At 40.7% G+C, this 24916-nt stretch overlaps 1 pseudogene; it reads left to right on the forward strand.

Moving 5' to 3' along the window:
• Positions 1 to 965: 965 nt before the first annotated feature.
• On the forward strand, positions 966 to 1084 carry LOC111729875 (annotated as a pseudogene).
• Positions 1085 to 24916: the final 23832 nt, after the last annotated feature.

The following is a 24916-nucleotide window of genomic DNA, read 5'->3' on the forward strand; positions in this document are numbered from 1 at the left end:
CCATAAAACCACTCCCAATACCCAGATACTGCCGCCTGGACTGTGGACTGATGCCGGGGCTAAAAGGACAGCAGACTGGCAGGGGCGACGTGGTGCCTGAACAGTGCAGCAGGGGTGAGAACTGGACCCGACCAGGTTCTCTCGAAGGTAAAATATGAAGCACTCATGTGGTCTGGACCAACTCTGAAATCTAGCCGTTCTTCTCCATAAATCTGCTGTATTCTCAACTAAAAAGATGTGAGACAGACCTCGAGAGGCTGAATAACACTGTCAGAACATGCTACCCAGGATTTAAAACTCACTGCTTGGTAACCAAGATGGTAATAATTGTTTCAGGCAAAAATCATCAGTGGATGATAAAACTAGTTAGTGAAAGTTTAATGAGGAAAAGCATAGCTACATAGTCTCAAAATATCTACCCACAAGATATTCATTAAGTTCAAAGGGAATAATAGTGAGGGAACCTAGCAGACACCATCTTAATCAAGGAGTCATAGTGATCAGCACCAGCAGTGGAATGACCACATGCCCTCTGCTATGGCACGCAGAAGAGGTAACATCGTTTCTGTACTATTCCTGCCAAAAATGCATAACCTGAATCTATCATGAGAAAACAGCAGATAAACCTAAAATAAAGAAAATTCTACAAAATAACTGGCCTGTACTCTTCAAAAAGGCCTAGAATCTAAAAAACAAACATCGACGAATTGTCTCACATTGAAGACTAAGGTACATGATAACATGGGTGATCTTTGATTGGATCTTAGATTAGAAAATTATTTTGTCTTTTGTTATAAAGAAAATTAGTGGGGCAACTGGTGAAATTTGAGTAACATGGCTTTGATAACTATTATTGATAACAGAAAACATCGTTGTTTTTAAGAAATACACACTGAGGTATTTAGTGGTCAAGGAGCATCATGTCTGCAACTTACTTTCAAATGGATTCAAAAATAATAATATGGGTCTACAGCCATGCCACCCTGAACGTGCCTGATCTCGTCTGAGCTCAGAAGCTAAGCAGGGTCGGGCCTGGTTAGTACTTGGATGGGAGACCACCTAGTAATACCAGATGCTGTAGGAGTTAAAAATAATAAAAATAAAATAATAAGAAGAAGAAGATGACGACAACGACGACAACTACAGATAGGGAATACATGATAAAAGTGCACAGAAAAAAGGTTAACATTTGGGCAAAATCTGTATGAAGAGTATGCAGGGATTCTTTGGACTATCTATTTTTTCAACTTTTCTTTAAGTCTGAAATTATTTCAAAATTTTAAAGTAGTTTTGCTTTTTTTTTCTTTTAAGCCCCAAATTGTGGAAAGCACGAAGAGAAATCCAAAACTGTGGTGAGGACCTGAAAATGCCACTCTCCGTCTCTGGCAGACTGGGTACATCACAAACACACAGGAATGGAATTAATAAGCTTTATTTAACTGATACTTTAGAACTTTACACCTGAGATAGAATATGTATTATCTGCAAATGACCAGAGACATTTAAATAAGTGGGCAATTATCTCAAAAACAAAACAAAACAAAACAAAAAAACCAAGAACGAGCCCAAACAACCTAACTCTTCATATTTAAAAAACTAGAAAAGAACAAATAAAACCTAAAATCAGCAGAAGGAAAGAAATAATCAAAATTAGAGCAGAATTAAATGAAATTGAAAAAAAAAGAAGAAAAAATAAATGCACCAAAGAGCTGGTTCTTTGAGAAGTTTAATAAAATTAACAAACCCCTGGCTAGATTCACTAAAGAAAAAAGAGAAAGGACACAAATAAATAAACTCAGAGATGAAAGAGAAGTTACGACAGACACCACAGAAATACAAAGGATCATACAAGAATACTATGAAAAAGTATATAACACCAAATTTAATGACCTAGAAGAAGTGGAGAACCTTTCCAGACTGAATCAAGAACTGGAAAATCTAAATAGACTGATCAGCAGTAAGGAAATTGAAACAATCATCAAAAAACGACCAAAAAGTAAAAGCCCAGGACCAGATGGCTTCACCAGTGAATTCTACCAAACATTCAAAGAAGATTTAATACCTATTCTCCTCAAACTCTTCCAAAAAATCAAAGAGGAGACAATACTTCTTAACTCATTTTATGAGGCCAATATTACCCTGACACCAAAACCTGGTAAAGATAACACACACGCACATACAAAAACTATAGACCAATATCTCTCGTGAACACAAATGCAAAAATCCTAAATAAGTTACTAGCGAACCAAATACAGCAACATATTAAAAAGGTTATACACCACGATCAAGTGGGCTTCATCCCAAGGGCAAAGGGATGGTTCAATATATGCAAATTGATTAATGTGATACACCACATAAACAAATCAAAAAATAAGAATCATATGATCACATTGATAAATGCAGAAAAGCCTTTGACAATTTACGATCAAACTACTTAACAAAATGGGTACAGGAGGAAAGTACCTTAACATGATAAAAGCTGTATATGACAAACTCTCAGCCAGCATTATACTTAATGGTGAAAAACTAAAAACCTTCCCTCCAAGATCAGGAACAAGGCAAGGCTATCCACTATCACCACTGTTATTCGATATAACCCTGGAGTGCAATCAGGCAAGAGAAAGATATAAAAGGCACCCAAATAGGAAATGAAGAAATCAGACTGTCACTATTTGCGGATGACATGATTCTCTATACAGAAAACCCTAAAGACTCCACGAGAACACTACTAGAAACAATAAGCAAATACAGTGAAGTCTCTGGATACAAAATCAATGTTCAAAAATCCATAGCGTTCCTACACTCTAATAATGAATTGTCAGAAAATGAAGTGGAAAAATAATTCCTTTTGCAATTGCAACAAAAAGAATAAAATACCTAGGATTAAATCTAACAAAACATGTGAAGGACCTGTATCATGAAAACTATAAGACCCTATTAAAAGAAATTGGAGAAGATACAAAGAAATGGAAAAATATTCTGTGTTCTTGGATTGGAAGTTAAAATGACCTTATTACCCTAAAGCATTATACAGTTTTAATGCAACCCCCATCAAAATCCCATCGGCATTTTTTAAAGAAATAGGACAAAAAACATCAAATTTGTATGGAAGCACGAAAGACCCCAAATCGCCAAAGCCATCCTGAGAAAAAAGAACAAGGCTGGAAGCATCACTCTGCCCAACATCAAAGTGACAATAATCAAAACGGCATGGTAGCGGCAGAGAAACAGAGACACAGACCAGTGGAACAGAATCAAGAGTCCAGAAGTAAACTCATATTTCTGTGGGTAAATAATTTTCGACAAAAGAGCCAAAAACATACAGTGGAGAAAAGAAAGCCTCTTCAATAAATGAAAGCCACCTGCAGAAGAATGAAATCAGACTGTTGTCTATCAGCACACACCAAAATTAACACAAAATGGATTAAGGACCTGAATACAAGACTTGAAACAATTAATGGCATAGAAGAAAACATAGGGACTAAACTCATGGGCCTTGGATAAAGAGGATTTTATGAATTTGATCTCAAAGGCAAGGGAAGTAAAAGCAAAAATAAATGAATGGTACTACATCAAACTAAAAAGCTTCTGCACAGCAAAAGAAACCATCAACAAGGTAAAGAGAAAACTATTTGAATGGGAAAATATATTTGCAAGCAACGCCTCCAATAAGGGCCTAATATCCAAAACATACAAAGAACTCATGCAACTCAACAACAACAACAACAACAACAACAAAACAAACCAATTAAAAAATGAGCAGAGGACCTGAACAGACACTTCTCCCAAGAAGACATACAAAGGGCCAACAAACATATGAAAAGATACTCAACATCACCAGCTATTAGGGAAATGCAAATCAAAACCACAATGAGATACCATCATCAAGAGGACAAGTAATAACAAGTGCTGGAGAGGATGCGGAGAAACAGGAACCCTCATACACTGATGGTGGGACTGCAAACTGGCACAGCCACTATGGAAAACAGTATGGAGGTTCCTCAAAAAACTAATATGATCCAGCAATCCTTCTACTGGGTATTTAGCCCAAAGACTTGAAAACATATATCTGAAAAGATATTTGCACACCAATGTTCACAGCAGCATTATTCACAGTGGCCAGGACATGGAAGCAACCGAAGTGTCCAATGATAGATGACTGGCTAAAGAAGTTGTGGTACATATATACAATGACACCATAATAAAAATACATAAACAGGATAAAATGAATGAATGAATGAATGAATGAATGAATGAATGAAGGGGCAATGATGCGCCCCTTTCTCTGACTCATTCCTGACTTTCAGGGCAGCTCCATTTGTGGTGTGGATCACCACAGCACCTGCAGAGTACCAGGAGAAAGTAGAAAGAAGAGAATCCTGGCCACAGGGACTCCAAAGAAATCCCCTCGCCCAAGACCTCCAAAGACCCAAGAAGAGCCCTTTCAAAATCTTTATTATAAACATTTTCAAACATATACAAAAATGGAAAAAAGTATAAAAGACCTCCATATAGCCATCATCCAGACTCAATAATTATTATAATTCTGATAGGCTTGCTACACATCCATCCTTTTTTCACTATAGTAGTATATTCTAAGGCCAATATAGCATTTTTCACTCCTAAATACTTGTGTTTGTGTGTGTGTGTGTGTGTGTGTGTGTGAGCGCGCGCGCGCACGTGCAGAGACTTTTCTTCCCAATCACAATTCTATTACTACAACTAACAAAACTTTATAATAATCCCTTGATATCATCCATCACGCATACAAATTTCCCTGCTACAAGGGCTCTTATCTCCCAAGCATCTCAGCCCACATGGCAGACCCGCAAGGACCTCACTGCAGGTAGAGGGCAGCCTCTGTACGCAGGAGGCCGAGAGCCTAGCTCCACCACCCCACCGAGGGAGCTCTGCTGCTGGGACACTCTAAAAATGGGAGCTTTCTGCATGAAGCAAAAATACGAAAATCTGTTCTAAAAATGGAGAAAAAATATTTTCATTATGGGTCAAAGAGTAAATATCATTAACATAAAGGGTACTTACATCCCAAAATAAAAATGATCAAAGAACATATACAACTGGCAAAGAAAAATCAATTCCAAAACATACATAAAAAAAATTCAGCCTTGCCAGTAATCAAATAAATACATATTCAAATAATGACTTGCTATTTATCATCTAAATTCGCAAAGCTTTTTCGAAAAAAAAATCAATGGTGGCAAAAATATGTCTCTGTATGTGGGTACAAGCTTTCTAGAGAATAATTTGTCAATAGGTTCCAAAATCCCTATCCTATTTGCAGAAACTGTCCTAAAGAAATCATAAACAGTATATATGTAATTACATGAGAATTTCATAACAAAATGATTTATTTCTAAGTATCGAAAAAGAAGATTTAGGGTAAGGGGTGAGGGGATGCAAACATCTAAATGTCCAACATTACGAGACTGGTAAATAAAAACATGGCATGTCCCTAAAAAGGAAATACTAGAGATTCTGCTTAAAGTGTGCCTGTGGACCAACTGTTACTGGTCCCCAAATAAAGAGTTTAAGGCAGAATGTGAATCCACCACAAAAAAATTTTAACAGCAAGGCGTTCTCGATAAAGAAATCGGTGTGTTACTTTCATGTGGCACAAACTCCTAGCCTTGTCCTGACACAGAGAGACACGGCCTGCCTGCTTCGACCGCCTGCAGAAGAGCACGAGGATTCTGCCTCCCAAACTTCGTCCGCGTCCCTCCACACCAACCACCACCACCAGGAAAACACACGGCCTCTGACGGGACCGCTGCAAAAGTCCTCTAGTGAGTTAGCCACCTGATACTTGTGTGCCCTACAATCCATTTTCCCACTCAGTAGCCATTATTACATATTATTGAGATAAAATCAAAGTGATCATTTTGAAATGCCCATCAAAGCATGCTTGTTAGGGATACATTGCAAATATATTTTAAACTCTTGACGAAATCAACAACGTTCTGGAAACAAACTGAAATTTATAAAAGCAGGGTGAAACTAGAACAGATCAGTAACTATAGAAGAAACTGGAAAGATTAAAGAATTAGCTCGAAAAAAAAGGTTCTGAACAGTGGCAGGGCCTTTTAATGCTTACCCACACCGGGCTCTCCTCTCTTTCTTGGCACAGGAGGACCACCCTTCCCACTCCCTGCAGTCGGACCATTGACTAGACTGTGAGCTGGAGTAACATGTGTCACTGAAGCAATTAATGGATGGTGTGGGAGCCCTCAGTACCTTCTGCCCCCACCACAGCAAATCCTGAGGCTCGGCGTTGAGATGGCAGTATTGTAACTTAATGTAGCCTCTGGGTGTTCATTTTTAAAACCTCCTTTCGCCTTATTTTTCTATGCAATTATCTGCAAAATTAGAACCATATAGTAACAGTTTTGCATATTCATCACTTAAATATATTATTTTTCTTGTCAAGTAGTTGAAAATAATTTCATTGACTATTGAGAAAATGATTAAGATATTATACTGTAGATTGGAGAGTACAATCAATGTTGAGTATATCTCACCCACACTTTGAAAAGGAGCAAAAAAAACAAAACAAAACACTTTCTCTACATAATTTCCTTCTAGTCAATGTAAAAGTCTGCTAAATCTTAATGGAGAAAAACTAGAACTTTCCTGCCAAAGTCAGAAACAAGACACAACTGTATCATAAAAGCAAAACACGATCTTCTCTGCTTTTTGACATTGCACTGGAGATGCCACCCAAATGAGAAAAGAACACTAGATGGGAGTGTTCTTTTTTACCATTTGCAGACATTAATGAATTAAAAATGTGATGGTCATCATAAGATCTGTGTGGTCTTCCCCTTCACTGAGTCAGGACTGATCTATGTGACCAATAGAATATGGCCAAACTAACCATATACAAGTTCCCAGACTAGGCTAGAAAGAATGCTCACTGTATCTTCTGTTTTGGTACTGGATGGCTTCCTCTGGGGGAAGGACATTTGAGCTGCCCTATGAAGACAGCCCATATGGAAAGGCACAGAGCCCTCACCCCAGACATCCAGCACTAACTTGACCATGTGAGGGAACTGCCTTGGAAGTGAGGCCTCTGGCCCAGTAAAGCCTTTGGGTGGCTGTGGCCCCAGCCAACGCCTGGCAACGAGACTGTGAACCAGAACCATGAAGCCACGCTGTTCTCTAATTCCTGACCTACAGAATTTTGGGATAATCTGTTATGCAACAAATGTAACACTGTGCTCTTTACTTCTATACGTATTATAAATCCTCTGTAACCCAATGTTTCGAAATAAAAAGTCAGCTAATTACAGAGAATCCTTTAAACAGAATTCCTCCATTCTTGTCAAAGCAGACAAGAGGTTAAAATGATAGGAAGAAAGAATAAAACTCACTTCTTTATGTATAAGCTCACTGTCTCTTAGAAAACAGTTATCATATGGTATCTCGGTTAATCCTCTTAAAAAGCTTTATAAGGCAGAATTTATTATTCCTATTTTGTAAACAAGAGAATCAAGAAAAGTAACGCTCAGAGAAATTAGCAACTTGTCCAAGTTACACAGTGGTAGAGGCAAGATAAAGAAAGTCTGTTCTTTCCACCACGTCTCAAAGCCCTTCTGACCTTCTAACTTCTCCATCCAGCCCTCCAGGACCAAAGTTGCTAAGGTCCAAATGGGTCACTTTTGTACATAAATACCATCTTCCATCCCTTGCAAAACATCCCGCCGCTTCCCCTTTTCCCACCAACAGGCGCAGCGTCATTTAACATCACCCTTAACGCCAAGCAACCCGAAGCTGCTACAGGAAGGAAAATAGACAAGAGCTCAAAGCTCCAATTCACATCCAGATTTCTACGGAGCTCTGGATGGGGCTGTTCTTCAGGAAATGATTAGCAGATCTGACAGGGGATCAGATTCTCCAAAATTCCCTCTCTAACACTCTTTTCCTTTCAAAGTTAAAGGGGAGAAGAGAGAGGATTATACAAACCAATATAATGATACTATCTTTACTTCCTTGTTCCCAAGGGCAAATTGTATAACTGAGCATTGCATATCATTTAAGTCACCAAAATTCATTTCCAAATGTATTCTTAAAAAGAAAGCCCTAATCTACTTTTTAGAGTCTAAAGGTCAAAAGGCAGGTTGTGGCAAGGCTGGGACTCGGACACACTGTCTCCAAAGCCCACCTCCTGACCACGTCACACAAGAAGGAAAAAACCCCCACAAACATCATCCAACAAATAAAGCCTAAATGCAAATGTATTGTCTTAAATTCTCCTTTCTGAGTCAATCTGAGCATGGGCTTTCGGCTTGATTCTGTGAGGTTAAAATGGCAAATGAGAACTTGCCATTTTCCCATATCTCGGTGAAAAAGAACTGACGTGCAGAGAAAATGAATACAGAGGACATCTATACTCCTTTCAAAGCTGTTTCTGAAAACAGTTGCGCGGGGAGGGGATGGGGTGGACAGCCACAATTTCCATACTACAGAAAGAACAAGGAAATAGGGACTCTGGAACTAACTTCCAGGACATATTTCTCAGGCTTAAAATAGGCTTGACCTTAGGACTGTCATGAGAAAAGCCAGAACAAATGAAGTCATCATATATAAACTGTTCTCAAGAACATGCTAGTGGGCACGGAACCAGGTTAAGGGACACTGACTGATTAGCCAATACTGCTTCCCTCTTCCAGCTCAGAAGTTTTCTATAGGTCACACTTTAAAGCTATTAAAGTCACTTTGCATAGCCTCAAAAATGTTCCATGCAACTTCATGGGCGCTTCAACCTCATGACCCCTTAAAGCTTTCACTTCTCTGAACTGAAAGTTGAAAAGGGTGGTGGGGGAAAAGGCTGCTGCCTTTGAAGTCAGTCCACTCAGTTCGTTCATTTGACAAATACCAGCGGGTGTAGACACATGGCTGGCAAAGCAAGGCCCAGCCTCTCTCTCCCCCCGAGCGTACCCATCACGAGAGGCGGTCACACACACACATACAGACATGTGAAGTCAGAGCTGTGCTCCGGGACGTGGTGCCGACAGAGACTGTAAGAGGAAACTGGCCCCTGCATGTGTGGGGAAGGAGGGAAACAGCCTCTCAGGGGAGACCCATGGGATGAACAGGAATCAAGTGAGAACGGAGTAAAGACAATTTTAGACCGAGGTAAAAGCGCATGCCACGTCCAGAAACCAGAGGACATTCATAAAAATTCTGGCTCAAACATAATACATACTAAGGTTTCTAATACAAATTTTTATTGAAGGTTAACATACTTACAGAAAAAAATTATAAATCATAAGTGGGTAGCTTGGTGAATTGGCACAAAACGAACTCACCTGTCTACCATCTAGGTCAAGAAACAGCATTACCGAACTCAGAAGCCCTCACGCTCTTTTCCAGAAGTCAGCACCACCTTTAACTCCCGGCACCAGACCTCTCTGCCTGATTCTGAACTTGGTATAAAGCAAATCACATAGCGAGGAATCTTGTTTGGCTTCTTTCAGTCGACACTTCACTTGTGAAATTCAAGGATGCTCTTGCATGTAACAGTGTTTCATTCATTTCTTTTGCTATAGAACAGGGGTTCCCAACCCCTGGGCTGTGGACCGGCACCGGTCTGTGTCCTGTTAGGAACCAGGCCACTCAGCAGGAGGTGAGCAGTGGGCGAGCAAGCGAAGTGAAGCTTCACTGTATTTGCAGCCGCTCCCGAGCAGCCCCACCTCAGATCAGGCATTAGATTCTCATAGGAGCACCGGTCCCTGGGGCCAGGAAGGTTGGGGACAACTGCATACAGTATTTTGTTGTATGCTTATATCACAACTTATTCTCCTTCGGATGGACTTTGGCATTACTTCTAGTTTTTCGCTATTATGAACAGCACTGCTGTGAACAGTCTAGTATGTGACTCTGGCAAATATATGTATACACCTCTGTTGGGTATATGTCTTGGAGCAGAACTGGTGGATGACAGAATATGCACATGTTCAACTTTAGTAAATACTGCCAGTTTTCCAAAGTAATCTTACCCATTTATATTCCCACCAACAGCATCTGACACCAGCATTTTTGTTCAACTGGTTTTTGTCAGAACAGACAATATAACCCACCACAGTCTAGAGAAAATCTGAACTTTTGTGAAAATTGGCCGTGTAAAACAATGAAATCCCTGCGTATTGTCCTTTACATGGATTTTATCATGTATCACTCAAAATTCCTAAATTTTATAATAAGTAAGTGCTCAGGACAACAAATGCCATTACAAAAAGAGATCCATAACATCCTTACTTCCAGGTCAGGGAACAGACATTCAGAAGTAGTATTTTGTTGGCCTCATTATAAAACTTCCTGTGTCACCTACAGCCCAAAATGGCTTTCTAACAGTCACTTTCAAAAGAAAAGAGGCCTGGTTTTTACGTCACTTGTTTGGAAAGATAGAGAAGAGAAGAGAGCAAGAATGCTCTGCAGGCTGCTTTCAGACTCCCTTTATCTGGTCAAAGTAAAAATTACTCTTCGACTCTCCCACCCTTCTCCACTTGGAGTATCCTCGCCCCCGAAACAACAAAACATCACAACAAACACACTCACAACCCAGGAAGAATGAGGAAAAGGAGGGAGAAAGAAGCTGGGTGAAGGACACTTCCTTTTTCTTTTTACAGGACTCAAAAGCTATCCCTCCCCATGCGCCCATTGTCAGAACAGGAACCCTAAAGACAAAGAACGGGCTGGCCCGGGAGGCGTCCCGCAGCCCACACTCACGAAGGCAGAGTACGTGCCTGGCTCCTAGACAGGGGGACAGGGAGGCTCCCTGTCAGGAAGGGCACCGAGTGCCCAGCAAAAAACCCTGCAGGCACCGCTTTAGGGAGATTCAGCAAGCAGGGGCAGCGTGAGGTGGGGTGGGTGGAAGGCAGCAGCGAAGGGCCCGGCAGACGCACCAGCAGTGGGAGGAGGTCCATTCAGGTGGCAGGATCTCATCTTTGGGGCCTGGGGTCAGAAAGTGGATGGCTGAACGCAAAGGAGCCTAAGCTATGGGAAACCGGGGCGCTGGCAGGTAGCCAGGACAAAGAAGAAGAATTTAAGATGGGAGTGAGCCCACAGCAACAAGGCCCAGTAATTAGAAATGGGACTGAGTCCCAGAGCATGGAACTGGAACAGAATGACTTCAATTTTCTCCAACTGAATTTGGAGAAGTGATTACGCAGGGGGCCGGGGGAGGGGGACTGGCGGAATCTAACAAATCTAGCCAGTGCTCACGGAGAAAGGCAGTGACAGGGGGCCAGACAGACTGAGAGCAGGCATCTGAGAATATACCGAAACAGACATAATTAAGCTATATTTCACTGTCACAACACAGCAAACGTCGCCAGGCTTCTGCCACCTCCCTGGGCCACTCAATGCGCAGGCACAGAAACTCCTGGGAAAGCTCTGAAATAAGCCTTCCCGAAGGCCACAGCTGCCGCCCTCTGCGCCACTCCACCAGGGGGAGGCTGCCTCTGACTCCTCGACTGTGACTCCCAGACGCTCCGTCTACCTCCAGCCCTCGGGGATGCACATCCCCCAGTGATGCAACAGGCCGCACATATTCATTAAGGGCCTTGGTACCTCGAGCTCAGTCTTCTGCACTCCAAATCCTGTCATCACCCTGGGAATGCCAAGGTTCACGTGGCAACCCCAGTGCAGTAAGAGTACAAGCAAGAATAGACAACCAAAAACAGACACCCCAAAGATATGAAAAAAGGTGAAAATATAAACCACCGCGCCACGCGCTGCTGCGAGAGTGTAAGGGTCTAGGGCTCCAAGCAGCCCTGCACATCGGGCACTGCGCTAAGCACTAACCTGCTGCTCCCTGAAGCGAGGCCTCCTCCCCCTGCTCTCCGAGGCTCCCAGGCCTCTAGTGTCTGCTGCTTCTGTCAAACCCACACACACAGCCCTCACTCTTGCTCCCTTGTCTGCCTTGTCAGTAGCTAGAGGACGTTCTGAGAAACGCGCAGCTCCATTCCAGATCAGTCCAACATCCATCTCATGCCCACACACACAAGACCGGCCACGCACTGAGACCACGTGCCTGCAGAATGGTATGTAGATGTGCGCTGTCCAACCACCTGGGTGCCAAGTGCAGCCCAGCGTGCTGTCTCTATGTCCCCGATCACTCCTTCTCCCTTCCTCAGAGGGGCCATTCTGAAAGTTCTCCCTCGAGCCAGCTGCCCTAACCCCCTCCTCCCACTCAGCCCAACTGCTTATCCCCGTTTCAGTAAGCAATCCTAAAACATTTACCATAAGCAATTTAAAAAGGCAAACTAGAAAAAAAAAAAAAAAGTTATTTGTCATAAATGACTAATGGATTAATAAGATTCTTAATTTTTAAAAGATCCCATACAATTTGAAAAAAAGCCCTCCAATTCTTCAATAAGAAATGGCCAAAGTAATGGACAACATATAAGAGAAATTACAAATGGTTGATAAAATTGATAATAACACATTCTCCCAGAAGACATACCTTGGCCATCCCTGCAGTCCACATATAGCATGTGCCCTCGGCTGGCACCGAGGGACGCTCACCCCATATTTATTAGGAAAACGTTGAGAGCCTTGTCCCTTAAAAAGAGACCCAGGACAGCAATTTCTTTAGGCCTCAGCTCAGAAACTCCACTTCTGAGTCACTAGCTTGTGTTAAATCTCAGGGATCTGGGACTGTCTTCCTATTTGTTGAGACTGTGGAAGCTCAGAATCAAATGTGACCCTACCCCTGGCCACCATGCAAGTCCCTGTGGTATGCACTGCCCATGTGACCTGACTCCTGACTTCTGTGATGAGTCCACCCCTGTGTTTCCCTGGCCCCCATTCCCTTCTGGGCTATCATTTTCATCCTATAGTAAATATTCTTTAAGTCAGGGTGAATCTTTACTGAAACAAAGCAAGGTAGTTCCAATACTGAGGTTATCATCCTTCTGCTGGTCCCCATATTCTGAGAAGGATGAGTCAAGTTGGACTTTCACAGTTTACGTTTGTCACCACAGCTGAATGAGGTGTCTGTGTGCTGAGCTAACAGTTTTGGGCTGTGTAAATTAGCTTCTTGAGCAACAATTCCTAAAATACTTAACAGGTCATTACCAATTGCCTGCCCGAACACCATGGAATTCTCTCAATGTGTTCTTTCAGGAACACGATGTGCCGTTTTTTTTTTTCAAAATGGAGGTGCTATAAAAATCAACAAATTTGAAAAACTGTTCACATTTCAAAAGGGCCTGGAACATTGGAACTCAAGAAATAAAGAATTCCTATATGATATAGAAAAAATACACAGCTATAAATCAAATGCCTTCTGCAATGTGTATGATCTATTTATTCCATGTACTTTCTTGATAAAAAGAAAAATTTTAGAGAAGTTGCTAAAATAAAACATGGAAAAAGAAAGCATGTGAACTATGTTCCATTCATTTTAGTGGAAGAGAAATAAAATATCACCATTTATTCTTCAATAAAACTATCATTCAATCCAGAGGCAAACCATTGCCTAAAAGTAAAATAAGAATGTCATCACGGTTGTAATCACAGGAAATTGGAAGTCAAACTAGGATAACATCAATTCGGACCCTGATTGGGTGTTGAAGTATTTGAGGAAACATCACAGACATTATAGCAACAAAAAGAAGTAGAACTTAGAGATCCAGATTCTATCCTCTCTCTGTCCTTGCTCCTCTGCCATTTCGTAAGTTTTATCAATCAGGATGCTTTTAGTTGCAAGTAAAGAAAATTAACCTCAAATTACTATGCAATAACGTGAATTTATGGGCTCATGTAAACGCAAAGCCCAGAGTGAAATCTTGTGAACCTCTGGCAAGGCTCAACGGGACTCCAGAACTCATAAGTGGGACCAGAGGAACTCAACATCCTGCCTTAGGCCTGGGTTAGGTGTCTATTACTGAACCAATAGTTGGGGGCAAGGAGGACTTTGGAGACCAAGCTTCACAACTGCTACGCATGGAAGCAGGGAAAAGGGGAAGAGTTACAAATGTCACCAAAGAGGTGTGGCAGAGATGGCCAGCTGTCCAAACCCAGTTCCTCTTCTTCCCGGGCACGTACAGACAGATCCTATTTCCCAGCCTTTACTGAAGTTGACTGTGGCCAAGCAGCCAATGGAACAAACTGACATGGATCCCTTAAAACCTCTCACCCACAACCCTTCATGCTCTTTCCCATCTGCGAGCTTGTCCATGCAGACATGCACGGTGACCTTGGGGCCCGCATGTTGAAGATGGCAGAGCTCCCAGATGGAAGGAGCCTCAGTCTCCGAATCACCACTCTGAGAAGAGTCCTGCACTATTCGGGGACACTTATTTTAAATTTTACATGACTGAGAAACCTCTGTCAAGGTTGAGACTTTTGTGTATTTGGGGTTTGTTAGAACAGTTAGCCTACTCTAACAGGTGAAGAAATTAAGGCCCACGAAGTTGGGTGACTTGCCCAAGAAACAGTTAGCTGATGAAACAGAAACAGGAAAACACAGGATGCAATGACCTCAACACTGGGATGCAAAGACAGAATGATAACAACAGCTCTGAAAGCACTGACTAAAAAGAGAAGTAATGTAATACAGCCATTAAATATCTTTTAGGCACAATATGCAAGTAAGGGAGGAGGTCAACTGGGAAGCCTTTCTATGTCAAAACTTGTTGAAATTTCCCCACAAGTTATTATCCATTCTTCTCTTAGCAAACAATAAATGGAAAGTTTCTCAGATAACTCAGAAGCCAAACTGTCTCAGATTCATAATTAAGAACAATAAAAATTTCTCATTACACATAAAAGTGGTATGAATTCTTAAGATGAAATGCGTCGGGGGCCTTGGGCTGAACCCCAGGGCAGGGGCAGCTGTCGTTCTGTCTGACCAGCGCCTACCCCCCCCACCCCCCACCCATCCCACACTCCCTCCGAGAGCTGCTCCTTCCCATCCAACTACTCCATCCATGAAAGCTACTGCCCATCATAGATGCTACCCGCTGGCTTCGCTGTTGGGGCAGGAGGCACCCTAAGCCAGGCCCAGCTTAGTTCTTCCCAGGGACTTTCATATTGGAATGAAAGGAAGAGAGAGGCTCTCCAAGGATGAAGCTGGGAAACGTGAGGCTGTCGATGGGCTGTTTCCTGCTGAGCAGAAAAAAGCAGCCCAAGAAAATGAAGATGACAGCAAGGGAGAGAGAAAGATGGAGCACAGGTCCTGGCTTCATCTGTCCCAGAGGCTGGCACACCCTGGTCCTGCCCCTGGTTTGGCTGTATAAGCCAACATTAGTGGCCCATGAATTTCACTTTTGGCCTCCGCTAGTTTAGATTAGGTTGGTGTCACTTATAGTCAAAAGAATCCTGACCAATATAATTAGGAAAATTATCTCAAAAAACAGACAAACAAGAAATATTCATGGCATCCCACAAATCTTAAAAAGTAAAATGAAAAATACAGAACTAGCAAAGTCTCGTATGGACTCTGGAGCCAGGCCACGGTGCTGTATCCCAGTGCTGCCAGTCAACAGCAAGGAAACCGTGCGCAAACTGTCTAACCTCCCCCTTGGCTCAGTTTTCTTACTCTTAAAGGTGAACTGTTAAGGTAACACCAAGCCCACTGGGTTTTCATAAAGATTAAATTAGTTAATACGCAGAAAGTACTGAGCACAGTACCTGGTATGTAGTAAACATTCAACACATGATCATTTTACTGTTATATCAATCTTAGTTGATTTCTAGGTTAGTGAGCCATGTTTTCGTAGGACTGGCGAGAGAGAGATGGGTTTAGGGGGAAAGGGATTAAGAGGTACATATTGGTAGTTACAAAACAGTCATGGGGATGTAGAGTACAGCATGGGGAATAGAGTCAGTAGTATTATAATAATTATGTATGGCATCAGACGAGTCCTGGATTTCTTGGGGTGATCACTTCACAAGGTATATAAATGTCTAATCAATGTATTGTACAGCTTGAAATAATAGACTATTGTATATCAACTAATTTTTTAAAACGCCCAGAGGTCCTTAAGTCCCTGGGAGTGTGAGTACTTGTGGGGTTGGGTGTGTAAGGCACAGGCTGAAGCCACAGAGGGGTCAGGAACCACATCAGGCTGGGTTTTGCAGGCCAAGGCAACGACTCTGGATTTGGCAGTGGGGAGCTACGGAGGGTTTTGAGCAGGAATGGCACAATCGGGTTTGCAGATGTTCACTCTGTGCCATCTCTGAACCTCTGCACGTGGGGTTTGGTTGTCTGAGAACCAAAGAAATGAAGTCTGAAGGTCTGCTCCTCAGAAGAATGGCTTAGGTGGCGCAGAAATTCCAGAAAATGTCCTCGTGAGGGAGAAATTCTTAGCAGGCAGATCACTTTAGAAACCTGGCTCCACAGCAGCAGAGAAGACTAAGAATGCTGGGGACAGGGGCAAAGCCCTCATGCCACTGCTCAGAAACTGCTGGCTCCAAAGCAACCTGGTGGGGAGCAGCCAGAGCCCAGTGTAGGTATCCTGCCTGCAGGGCTTTCGAGAGCCCCCCATGGGACCGGCACACTGCTCCGCCTGGCCGTGTCTGCGCACTGGACGAGCAAGCTCAATTCATGTTAGCCCTTACCAGAGAGGCCAGCCAGCCAGCCTACACGACTGTACTCCAGTGGAAACTGCAGTAGCAAAGCTAGCCCTAGAAATAACTGAACCTAAACCAAATCACGTGATTACCCAAGAGAGTCACTGTGGGATCTGAAGCTGTCCTACATGGCAGAAATATTCTTGGCCTCTTAAGACAAACATAGCTTTTGGCGCTGAAACTGTTTTTTGGTTTACGGGCCAGAAAAGCAGTCCATCCGTTTACTTTTCCATTATCAGTATATCCAGCGGCACTGAAAGGATTATGACAAGAGCTTCCTTCTCTACTGACCCAGCGATGAGAAAGCGATTCTGATTAACAAGCAAAGAGAAACAAGAAAAGTCTGTCACTTCTATGGAATCTTCCCACATCTTCTCGTATATACTCATTTTACATATAAGGAACTGGGATTCTCAGGCGAACTACATGATTTGCTCCAGCTCACAGTGAAATAAGTACCAAAGCCAGAATCCGAACCCAAAGCTTCTGACTCCACTTCTCCTGCCCTCTTCGACTGTACCACAGCAGTGGTACATTCAGATACCTCAACAGGCCCTGGAGCATCAGGGGATAGGGAGACACGCACAATCAGAGGCAAGCCTACTCTCTGGCGAGTGCATCGTCCAAAAAGGAGGCTAACCTCACTCGCCTTCACGTGACCGGCCAACGCCGAGTGCAGCCCCTGACCCACAGTGCACCGAGTGAATGTGCGCAGTCTGAACTTAGGAAGACTCCACTAATCGACAAAGAATTAGTGACCTCCTATCGCGAAACTTACCAAATTGGAGTTCCTGTATGATGGAGAATTGATGACAGAATGTCCACAATCGGGAGAAGGGGACTAGAGGGCCACTAGATCACTTTCCAGCTCAGAGTCTCTGAAAACCATTTTCACTATAGATGTTAGTGTCTAATGCAAGTATTGATGTTTGTCGGTATTAAAAATAAATATGTGTTTGCTCATATTGTCAACTATCAATTATCACAATCAGGGCACTCCAAGCCTTCTGACGACACTGCTGGATCACAGTGCCAGGACCCCAAGCCTGCTTTCACTCTCAAGCAGGGCTTCACTGCAGCTCACCCCACTTGGAACTTTCGGCTTTTCAAGACCCTGTTTCTTAACACAAGAATAACAAAGACATGGCATAAGGCTTTGGGAGGAAAAAGGAACAACAAGGCTTCCTGCTTTTATCTAAAAATGTTATGACAGTAAAGGAAGCTGGTCAAATATGCAGTGAATGACTACATAGATACTGTAGGTTTCATCACATGCCAACCCCAACTCCAAATATGTGGGTTACAAACCAAGAAGAAAAAATTGGTATCTGCACTAGGCTTTAAAACGAAAACGGAACCATTTTGCAATAATCAAGAAATTCCACTAATGATATCCAAGCTCAAAAATTCCAGGTATTCGATTTCATTATTGCTTTGAATACAATAAAACCACCAAATATGAGTACACTTTGCAAACCTGCACTAGCGGGCCAAGCAGACAGTCTGACGCCCAGGCCGCTCAGTGCAAGGAGCAGAGGTGGAACCACCTCCACTGCCCGTGAATATAAAAGGTACCAGGGGTTAAGGGGCAAGTGCTCGGATGATGTTCTTGTCCCACCTTTGCCAATACTTGCAGTGTAATATTGGACATGTCTCCTAAATCTCTTAGGGCTTCAATTTCCTCCTCCATAAAATGAGGAAGTTGGATATGGTAAAGTCAAAGGTCCTATTAAGGAATAAAATTCTAAGAAAATGAAAGATTTCAATAAGTAAATGAAAGTTATCTGAGCCAAATTTATAAAGTAGAATTGTTTAAATCAACACTGAAAATAGATTCTACTTCTAAAAATAAATCCTAAGAAAAAGGTAACAGATAGGAAGATTTATGTAAGAAGATGCACATGGCAATGTTGGTATCATTATATAAATTGTGTTTTGAAGAAATTTTAATGACATGGGAGAATAACTGCTACTTACTTATTAAATTTAAAAGCAGGGTATAAAACTATACAGAAGTACTTATCTAAAATTTACATTAAAAATTTTTAATTTAAAATTCCCTATGCATGCATAGGAAAAAAGAATGCAAGGAGTTATTATTTTATATATCACATACATATTAATATAAAAATATTACAAGGGGTATTGCTAGGTATAAACTACAGAGAGCTTTGCTTTCATTCATGAACACAGACAAGAAAACTACTTTATATTATGGCACACTGAATTCAACAGTATGTGTTAAAGTTTTGGTTTTTTTAAAAATTATCTGTAACAAGCATGCAGAATTTATTTTAGGAATGCAAATTCTTTTTCATATCAAAAATCAAACTAGGCCATGTAGCATCAATAATTCCAAGAATTATGTGATTATCTCATTAGATGAAAAAACAAAAACAACAAAAAAAAACCAGGCTCGTGATAAAATGACATTTCTGATTTTTAAAAACACTCATAGTAAACAGGACCTAGAAAGCTATTTCTGTAACATAATAAAACATATGAAAACATATTGCCTTTAAACCAACAGCCAGTATCACACCTAAGGGTAGAGGACCAGATACATTACCATTAAAATCAGGATAAAATAAAGATGTACACCAACACCATTATTATTCAACAATGTTCTGAAGCCCCAATCTAATCAGGAAACACAGATTTAAAAGTATTACTTTTGGACAGGAAAACCCAAAATCATCAGCCAGCTAAAAAACATTTATCTCAAAAATACAAGATACCATACACTTAAGATTTATCTATTGCACAATAAACAAAACAATCAACTGAAAAACTATTAAGAACGTTTAGTAAAATTCAGCAACATCGATATATTTTAACTAATTAAAAGAGTTAATAAAAAAAGATTCTGACTGCAACAGAATTATCCTAAAAAGAATATGACCCATATGAAAATGCCTAGAATAAGATAAATGAATAATAAACAATACAGTCATGGACAGGAAGAATTACATAAAGCTATCAATTCTTTCCAAATTATGGTGGATTTAACCTCAATATAATCGAAATTACCCCCAAATTTGGGGATAGCATAAAATCATTCTAAAATCGATGCAGATATAGACAAGAATGGATTAAGAAAGTTTTTTGTCAATGGAGCAAATGAGAAAAAGGATTGACCTTATCGGACATCATTAAGTCATATTATAAAGCTATAAAAATGAAATCAGTGCTGTAACAGTGCAAGCAAGAGTAGACAACCAAAAACAGACACCCCAAAGATATGAAAAAGGTGAAAATATAAACCAGTCAAGAATAAAAAGAATGATTCACATAAAAGGTACTGGAACAATAGCTAGCTATTTCAGAGAGCTAATATCTTTACCTCACACAATATACCCAAAATAAATGTCAAATTTAAAAAATGGAATGTTGAAATTAAATTTAAAAATTTATGAATTTAACTATTATATATTTGGGTGGTTAATCCGTGTGCCCAGAATTATATGCAAAAAGAGTAAAATTTTAAAAAATTCATTATTATTTGTGGCAACAACTCATTATTAAAACTGTTAAAGGGAAAGATTAAGCATGTATCCTGCCTTTCTAGCAGGAACTCTATTTTATTGTAATCAACCAGCCTTAGCCCCAAGTGATGAAGGAAATGTCTACTACACAGAGTACCACCCACCACTGTTTTGTACAGAAGTAACTAAATAGGAAACATCGTGTATTACTCCTAATCAGATTTTTTATTTTAGATAAGAATTACCAATTGGTGCTGAAAGAAAGAAAGAAAAAGACAGACAGACAGCCTTAGGTAAATAGCCTTACTGACATGCACATTTGTATAGTGCCAAGTGCCACACAGGTCACTTTCTGGTCACGTGAGGGGAACCTAATGGAGGAGTGGAGGGATCTGACCGGCATCGCCCCACCCAGTGGTCAATCTGAACATCTGTAATGGTGGGTCGATCAGGTACTGTGTGTCTTCTGATGTGATGATGTGTGAACCACGAGTGATGTATTCTAACCAAAAACATTGAACTTGAATTCATATGAAGCACTAAAACAAATTTCGAAGTTGGGACAAAGTGGTCAGATCTCCTTAACAAATCGGTGTGATTAAAAACGTGGGGGGCTATGCTAGGTTAAAAAAAATGTAAAGATGTAAGGGCCTTAACAAACAGATGTAATGCAGGGGACATTTCTGGGATCATGTGTGATATTACTGTGGTAGGACATGGGTATTAGATAAGGTAAAGAAAACTGCAGAAATGGAAATGTACAGATTATTGGCTGAAAAAAGTCCATTACAAAACAGTATGTACTTACGGTGTTTCCTGAAAAAAATTAAAAACAGAATTACCATAATCATCCAATAATTCCACTCCTGGGTATTTGTGTATATATACCCGCAATAATTTTTATACCCATGTTCGTAGCAGCACTATTCACAATAACCAAAAGTGGAAACAACCAAAGCATCCATCAATGGGTGAATAGATAAAATGTGGTATGTACATACAATGGAATATTATTTAGCCTTAAAAAAAGAATGAAACTCTGATATATGGATGAACCCTGAAGACATTATGTTAAGTGAAATAAGCCAATCACAAAAGTATAAATACTATAAGATTCCACTTAGATGAGGAACATAGAGTAGTCAAAAGTAGAATGGTGATTGACTGCCAAGGGCTGGAGGGAGGAGGGACTAAGGAGGTAGTGTTTAATGGGTATGAAGTTTCAGTTTGGGAAGATGAAAAAGTTCTAGAGATGGACAATGGTGGTGGTTACACAACAATATGAATGCATTTAATGCCACTGAACTACACACTTATAAATTATTTAAGTGGCAAATTTCATGTATCTTTTACCACAATTTCTAAAATAAATACATAGAAGGGTAACATGTTACAATAAATGAATCTCTAGGTGGTAAAAATTGCATTTCGGCGCTTGCTGATTTTCTACAATACACGTACTCTTTCCGTAATAAAAGATGTATAAAGCAAATGAAATAAACATAAAAGGAAAAATGCTAGATTTGATTTCATAAAAATATAAAGCATCTTCAATTTTTAAAATACATCTAATAAAAAGACTAGAGAAAAAAGATTTGCAATAAGCATAAGAGATCAGAATTTAACTCCCAAACACATTAAAAAGCTCTTATAAAATTTTTTAAACTCTAAAACCCATAGAGGGAAATAGGCAACCAGAAAAATAATTCACAGAAGATAAAAGTTCAAGTGTCCAAAGCGCACTTGGAATAAAAAAGACAGTAGATGAAATAAATTCAAATTAAAATACCAATAAAATACCACTTTCTCTCTCAATAACACTGTCGAAAGCAAAACAAATGCTTTCATGTGCCCTTGTGCTACTAAAATTTGATCGCATCTTTCTGATGGGCAATTTAACAACACAGCATCAGCTTTGAAAAGTTAATAGTCACAATACTATGAACTAGTGATGCATAAAACATAGATCTGAGAAACATAATGCTGAAAGAAAGGTACATAAAAGAGTACATAGCATATAATTCTACTTATGTGAAGTTCTAGAACAGACAAAGCTAATCAGTGGGGGGAAATTACCAGGGTAGCTGCCCGGGAAGCAGCACGAAGGAAATTTCTAGGGTGATGCTAATGTTCTACACCTTGAAAGAGGTTTTGATTACACAGGTATACATACGTATTTGTCAGGACTCAGCAAATGGACAAGAAATATTTGTGAATTTCATGGCATGTAAATTTTGCCTTGAAAGAAAAAGATTCTAAACAAATATCGAACTCTAATTAATGAGATGCATGCCACGCTATTTACTGGAAAACTGGAAAACGTGCTGACGTTTGCAATTACTTTAAGTGTGTGAAAGAAAAAGGAGATGGCTAGATAGAATGATGGCTGGGTGAATGGTGATAAAGCAAGCCCAGAAAGACGCTAATGTAAAACTCCTTCAGGAATTTTTTTATAAAGTTAAAACTACTAAAAGACAGGGAAAAGTCATGAGGCAAACTTCTGGAGTGCCAGAAATGTTGTGTCTTGATCCAGATGGTGGTTATATACAGCATACATGGGTAAAATTTTATCGAGCTGTGTGCACTTTAAGGTTTTGTACACTTTGCCGACTGCATTTACACCTGAATTAAAAAATATTTTAAATAAACAGCGATCATAATAAGACTTTCAAGTGTATATAATTAAGATCCTCAAAGAGATAAGGGAGTATGCTGCAACCGAAAAACATAAATAAGTAGTTATGACTAAACCTTAAATCCTGAACGCACAAACTTGTCTAATTTAAAACCCAGTGGGCTAGAGAGCTGAGCAGAGCTCGAGGAATGAATCAGCGTTCTGGAAGTGGGCTGAAGAATCCTCGAGACTCGTGCGCAGTGATGGGAAGCGAGAGAAAGTGAAGAGACATGGAGGGCAGACCAAGATGTGTCTAAACCCCATCTCTTGGAGGGAGCTGCGTAAGAAAAAGAAAATGAGGAAATGGAAGGGGGACATTTGATATAAGAAATAACAGCTAAGCGTTTCCTAGAACTAAAGAACAAAACTGTTTAAAAAATAGTTTTTAATTATTTAAAGTAACCTACATTGAAGGAGAAACCACACCATTTTGAGAACCTCTCTACTATGTAATTAAGGGATTCTCATTCTTTTCCATATTTTTCACGTTTTCCACAATGACCATTACTTTTATAATGAGGAAAAATAAATTTACTTTTATAAAATGAATCCCAAACCAAGAGATGAGAGAGGCTTTTAAAGAACTCCCTAACTTCTCTTTCCTCTGATTTCCGCCTATGCCACTGCAGTGAACCTGTTTCTGTAACTCGTCAGACAAACTTGAGCAAGTCATTTGATCTCTTTAAATTTCTGCTTCTTTAGGTCTTCAACAGGGAAAATAAAATCTACCTTCCTACCTCACAGGAGTGTGGGGAACATCAAATGACATATAAAGATAGCACTTGGTAAACCATAAAGCAGTGCTATCCTGGTCCATCTAAGCTGGTAAAGCCCAACCTGTCACCCTCCACTTCGCTCAGCCCTCGCTCCCCAAATCCAATCTGGTCTCTGGCCTGTCAGCTTTTCCTTAGCTCGTTCCCCACTTTCCCAAACCACCCGACAACTACGACGCTGGTTATACCTGGCCATACCTTGTGCCTGAACCAGTGCAGTAGGCCCCTGGGTGGTACCTCGCCTCTAGCTTTTCCTTACCCTACCCACTGCAATTTCCTCTGAAACTTAAACTTCATAAAATGTATTTATCCTTTAACCACCCTGCTGAAAATGAAAAGCCTTTTGGAGTTCTCTGAGGTTGAACTGCAAACTCCTCAATCTGGCTTGTAGGGCCTCCACCCTGTCCCTGGTCAGCCTCCTCGCAGTCTGCCGGACAAGCCAGCGCCCCCCCACCGCCATACACATCTCTTCCTACCCAGGTCCTCCCAGTCTTCTGAGCCCAGGTCAAACCTCTCCCTCCCTTCTTCTCTCTGCACCTTATGACCAATCCAGACCAAGCTCCTGACGGTTCTCTGAGCACCTGCTCTGCCCCTCTGGCACCACCACCACTCTAGGCCAGAGGCCTGCCTCACCCTCCCAGAGAGGACCACTTGTGCCCTGAGGACGGGGCCTGGCACAGTCCTCCTATAGCCTCTACACTAGGCACTGAAATTAACCTGCTAATCACTTTAGTCCTTAAAATAAACTTTTTTTTTTACCTAATTCAAGCTTTTAATATCTATGTATACATGTATATTATATATATTCCTATATAATGTACTGTTTAGCTATTAAACTTTACAAATTCTTCTATAACTTCTTTCTTTCAACATTAAATTTCTGAGGTTTTGTTGTTGTTGTTGTTGTTGTTGTTTTGAAATTGATCTACATTGATACTTTTGGCTATAATCCATTCATTTTCGAAGCTGTAAACTAGCCTACTGAGCACATCACACAACTTATTTATCCATTATGTTGTTGATGAACAGCTGAGTTTAATTAAAAAGTTTAGTTATTAAAAGCAGTGCTGCTATGAACACTCTCATACGTGTTTCTGGGTTACGTGTGTAAGAGTTTCTAGGAGTGAAACTGCTAGGTCGCATGTTCAGCGCTCCTTGGTAATGACGAGGGTTCTCCCAAGGGCGGCACTGATTTACTCTTCTGCCTGCAGTGTTGAAGAGTCCTCAGAAGACTGCCACGCTTATAAATGTCTGCCAATCTGGTGGGTGTAAAGTGTGACCTCACTGTGGTTTTCATCTGCATTTCCCTAGTGAGGCTGGACATCTTTTCATACAGTAGCCACTTGGTTTCCTCTTTAGTGACGTGCCTGTTCAAGTCTTTTTCT

The sequence above is a fragment of the Pteropus vampyrus genome, unplaced genomic scaffold (assembly GCF_000151845.1).
Source record: "Pteropus vampyrus isolate Shadow unplaced genomic scaffold, Pvam_2.0 Scaffold286, whole genome shotgun sequence".
In the NCBI taxonomy this organism is placed as follows: Eukaryota; Metazoa; Chordata; class Mammalia; order Chiroptera; family Pteropodidae; genus Pteropus; species Pteropus vampyrus.